General features: G+C 50.0%; 1 pseudogene; it reads left to right on the top strand.

Moving 5' to 3' along the window:
* The first annotated feature begins 3,210 nt into the window (after positions 1-3,210).
* On the top strand, positions 3,211-5,059 carry LOC144160780 (uncharacterized; annotated as a pseudogene).
* Positions 5,060-5,517: the final 458 nt, after the last annotated feature.

The following is a 5,517-nucleotide window of genomic DNA, read 5'->3' as shown; positions in this document are numbered from 1 at the left end:
ATAAACGAATCAAGCACCGAAATAAGCTATTCCGATCGTTTTTAACCAGCAGAAAGGAAAACGACTCAGATATTTAAAAAGGTACGAAGCCAACTAAAGAAGGATATAAAAAAGGCGAAGCTTGACTACTATACGAAGAATTTCCAAGGTACTTTAGGAAATACACGCTTTGTGTGGAAAGCGATAAACGAAATACTAAATAAAAATATTTCGATGAAACGAGTTCACTTTCAAAGAAATGGGCTGTCAGACCTAGATGTTGCAAATACTTTCAATTCTCACTTCATTCACGTGGGAGCTGCCCCAGATGTCCTTAAACAAACACAGTGTGACCAGTTCATAAAAGAGAGTTGTCCCTCTACCGTGTTTATGCATGCCACCGACCAGTATGAAGTTCAAAATATAATTTTGTCGTTAAAGGATAGTTGCTCCTCTGGTGCAGATGGTGTTAAATCAAAACCGCTGAAAGCTGTTAGTCAGACTGTACGTTTTCCCCTTGCACATATTTGTAATCTAATTCTCTCCACAGGTGTATTTCCGGAAAAAATGAAGTTAGCTAGGGTAGTGGTCATTCATAAGAGCGATTCATTTAATGATTTAAACAATTATAGGCGTATTTCCGTACTCTCTGTTTTTTCAAAAATAGCCGAGAACATCATGCGAAGAAGAATCACTGCGTTTTTGACCGCGCATAACATTTTATCCGAAGAACAGTACGGCTTCCGAAAAAATAAATCTGCAGAAACGGCCCTCCTAGGAATAAAAGAAAAATTGCTCCAAAATATAGAGGAGAAAAAAATAACACTTTGCCTATTCCTTGATCTGAAAAAAGCTTTTTACTCTGTCCAACATGACGTTATTTTTGAAAAACTTGCTTTCTATGGGATACGTGGGGTCGCATTAGAATTATTAAAAAGCTATCTTACGAACAGAACTCAGTTCACGTCAATAAATGGGGTCATTTCTGAAACACAGTACATAAAATACGGAGTTCCACACGGATCCATCCTTGGGCCTATCTTATTCCTGCTATATATAAAGGACATTGTACACATCAAAGGTTACACAAATATGGTATTATATGCAGACGACACCAACGTGTTTTTTTCAGGCGTAAATGTGCACGATTTGTTTGGGCAGGCCAACACCTGGTTAGACCGTTTATGCTCATGGCTAACGGCCAATAAACTACAACTGAACCTAAGTAAAACAAAATACATGCTTTTCACCTCAAAAGGAACGCAAACACCGATTGGATTACATCTGCAATTTCAGGGTTCCCAAATACAACACACATCAACAATTAGATTTCGGGGGGTTGTATTTCACGATAATCTATCATGATCACCACATATTGATGCACTTGGAGTAGATATTTCCCGAGCCGTAGAAATATAAAATAAGCTGAGGTAATATTTCCCGCCAAGTTTAAAACGCGCTATATATAATGCTCTTATACACTCCCGACTCAATTACTGTTCATTAGTGTGGTCAACCGCAACCAAAACAAGTTTCGATCTCCTACAGACACTTCAAAATCGAGCTTTGCGTGCAATAGGAAATATTCAACTCAATGAAGACATTAATCCGTACTAGACCGAATATAAAATTCTTGACGTCCGCAAAACACTGACGTTTAAATTGTTCATTGAAATATTGCGACAATACAGCTCGAACAGCCGGTTTCTTCTGAAATACCAAATAAAAGAATGCCCATATGAGCTGAGAAAAACTTTATTAACGAAGCCAATATCCAGACCAAACTATGGTGACCAAAAACTGTCTCACAAAATACCCCATGTGTTGAACGAACATCCGGTGATATTGGAAGTCTTAATTTCAGGAACAACGCCGTCACAATACAACAAATTTATTAAACAGCTACTCTTTTCTATTGTATAGGTATGAAGGTATCATTGTAACTATAAGCGAAACAATTTTGTAACACCACGCGCTGCTCACGATGTTTTAAATTTGTTTCTGTTCTTGCATTATGCATTTTATTTGTTTCTTCTGTACCCGAAATTATAAACAGCTTTGTAGAAAAATAGAAACCCCATCCAGTTGTATCTAGTTGTATTTCTTTTCCTTGCAAATTTTGCTTGTAAATTTTTTTCTTGTACTTTGTATTTTTTTCTTGTACTTTTTATTTGCTTTGTCATACCGTTTGCGGCTGAGGGTGGCGTGGCCTTCGTCAGACAACTGGTTTGCCTCTAGCCATGCCCCCCAGGGCCATGCTTTGTAATATTGCCTTGAATAACCCAGGCAGCACAGGACTGTTCGGCCTAAAACAGGCCGGTGTACTTTGGCCGGTGATTTTTTGTCCGGCCGTTTTCCGGCAGCCATGTTCGGCCGATGTCCAAATGTGGGCCTTTTGGCCGTGTACCGCCGTACTCCCATGGCTGTCCAACGGCCAGTGTCCGTCGGCCAGTCGACCGGCTTACGGTCATACGGCCAGATTCAAGCCGTAGGGGTCCGGCAATTCTAAAGCCACCCGTGTACGGCCGAAGTACGGCCGCCGGAGGACAGCCGAGATGCGGTCGTCGGACTCCAGCCGGACTAAAGCTACCGGAAATACGGCCGTGCTACGGGCATTGGAGTTCAGCCACAGTACGTTAACTGTACTGAGGCCGGTCAGTGCATGTCTAGCAAGCAGATGAATCATTCGCGCAGTGCAGAAGCAGCACAAACCCAGCATTTTGGGTCCAATGCAGCCACATCAAAGTGAGCTCGCGCGCAACCACCAGCCGTCAAGCTTTCAGCGCAGCCTTGCTTAATTACCAGCCTCAGGTGACAGCAAAATTCATTCATTACACAGTGCTCACAAATTGTCGTTCCTTGAATTGCTGTGCCTCTTTCACTGCCGAACACAGAAAATATTGAGTTCTTTGTAGAGCTTGAATAGATGCATTGTCCAGGTCCAGGTCCAGTGAGCGAACGTTCCTTACCACGGCTCCCGTAATTTTCACAATTAATGCGGCGCAATCATTAGTTACCGCGGTAAAATTAGTACCAGAGTGTTCGTGAGGGTACGGGGCATCGACCGATACCAGTTTCGCCCAAGCGGTACGTGATTCTCCCAAATTTTTCGGACTCTGAAAGTTGCACGGTGCGGGCGTGCAGCGAAGCCTAACGCTAGGCTTCGCACGAGTACGGCCCCCGGGAGCGCCGGGCCCGGCCGCTAGGCCTAACCCGACGAGTACGACCAAGATGGCGGCGGCAACCACAATGATGGAAATGTGCGCGCCACAGGAGCCCAGTGCAACGCCGGCGCTGTTCGTCGGCAGTCACGGAGGAAGAACGAGCGTCGAGGTCAACGGCCACGACATTGCACCCGAAGAAACGAGCGGCTGGACGGCGGCCGGCAAGAGACTCAGGCAAGTCACCACGCCAGGTAAGCGTCTCGACGAGCCCCGCGCCGCGTCGGACCGACAACCTAGGCCTAGAGAAAGGGCTAACTTCGCGAAGCGAGTGGCCGCGACTATCACGAAGGCAGCACGCATGCCGGCAGTCATGCCGAGGGAGGAAATCAAGATAGTGATGCGACCGCGCGGCGGCCTCAACGTGGCCAGAACCGGAGCCTCGATCATCATGTCGGTCATCATGGCGGCGGCCCGAGTAACGAGGGAGGAAGCTAAGGAAGACACCATATGCACGAATGCGGCGCAGAACATCATCGTGGTCAGCACGCCCAACGAGCGCCGCGCCGACGTATACTCCAAGATCAGGGCCATTAACCTCGGAGGGTCCACTTACGAGATCAACGCGTACCGCACGGCGCCCGAAGGCACGGTCAAGGGAGTCATTCGCGGCGTGGCGATCGAAGACACCCCAGAGGAAATCAATGACAATATTGTTAACCAGTACAACCCGCTAGCGGTGGAGGCGCACCGGCTTGGCAACACGACGACCATGATCGTCCTCTTTGCAGGGCAGAAGGTACCCAACTACGTGAAGTACGGTTCCAAGCTAGTGCGATGCGGCTTATACCGCAAGCACTTCGAAGTCTGCAGAAAGTGCGGCAAAGTGGGACACAGGAGTGACGTGTGCCCATATCCTAACACCAGAATATGTTTTGCGTGCGGAGCCGCCAACCCTGGCGCCGACCACGAGAGGGAGTGCAAGCCCCACTGCAAGCTCTGCGGGGGGCAACACCCGACGGGCGAACGGGAATGCAAGAACAGACATAAAAAGCCGTTTGTGGTAACCAAGAGACAGTGGGAACGCAAGATCGAGACTCTGCAGCAACAGCGACAGGGACGGGTACCAGAACCGGCAAGTTTCCCGCCACTCGCACCGAGGCGAGAGTCGCGTCAACGAAGCGCCAGCCGCCAGCGAGACAGGAGCAACAGCGCGAGGCGGGGAAGGAGCGCCAGCCGTGAGAGACGATCGCCGTCCCAGCCCCGGGAGAAGGTCGCGTGGGCCGACGCGGTCAAGACGGCGCCCACGACGAGACTCCAGTCCCGAAGGCAACAAGAAGCTAAGACCAAGACCCAGGAGGAAAGCGGTGCCGTTACGGCTCTGCGCGCACAAAACGAGAAGCTTAAGCAAAAGATCGTCGAGCAAGACGCCACCATCAAGGAGATCAACGAGAAGCTCGCTTTGCTGATCTGAGATGCACCAACAGCAGCAGCAGCAGGCCGTGCAGCCAACAACGCCGCAACCACAACCCCAACCGACGCTAGAGCGACACCAAGAAATAATGAACGAAGACGAACCAGAGCCGTAAACTGACCCTAGGGCGGCCCGCCCGTCGGAGCCGAACCCCAAACGACGGGCGGTGGAGAGCGCCAGAGACCGCAGGATCAACGCAAGACTAGACAAGCAAGACGAGCGGCTGGATCGCCTAGAAGCCAATGCAAAGATCACCAACGAGCGCCTCACGGCCCTCGAGCATGCAGTGCAGGTACTACAGAACGCGTTCACGCAATTACAAGCACAAATTCAAGCCCAGATACAGGGACTGGAGAACGAGATCATTGCCAAACGGCAGCAACTATGGATGGGACAACCCGCCGTAGCACAGCAACTTCCGCAGTCGCAACCCCAGTGCCAATAAAGGACCTCCTGGTCTGGCACTGGAACTGCAACGGGTTCTCACGACGAAAAGCGGTGCTACAACACATAAGGCAGCGCAAGCGCAAGCCCGACGCAATAATACTGCAAGAAACCCACTGCGAAGGTCCCCCGCCGAGATTACAGGGGTACCGTACCCACGCAGAACCAACTACGGGACACAGCGTGGTGCTCAACGGCAAACGGCGCAGACACAGAGGTACGTGCATTCTGGTTCGGAGGGGGATCACCTTCGTCGAGCACACGCTCCTGACCAACAGCACGGCGGAGCACTGCATGGTCGAGCTCGTTACGGGTAACAGGAAGGAGGAAAGCGCATTCGTGGTGAACGTATACTGTAACCCGCTCCACCACCAGCAGCGCTTCAAGGCTCTCATGCACAAGGCGGCCCGGCTGGCCGGCGGGAACACGGTAGTAGTATGCGGCGACTTCAACGCCCCG

Source organism: Haemaphysalis longicornis, unplaced genomic scaffold (genome assembly GCF_048455015.1).
Source record: "Haemaphysalis longicornis isolate Haplotype H1 unplaced genomic scaffold, Haemaphysalis longicornis Haplotype H1 scaffold_11, whole genome shotgun sequence".
NCBI classification, from domain to species: domain Eukaryota; kingdom Metazoa; phylum Arthropoda; class Arachnida; order Ixodida; family Ixodidae; genus Haemaphysalis; species Haemaphysalis longicornis.
This window is presented reverse-complemented; position numbering and strand designations above follow the sequence as displayed.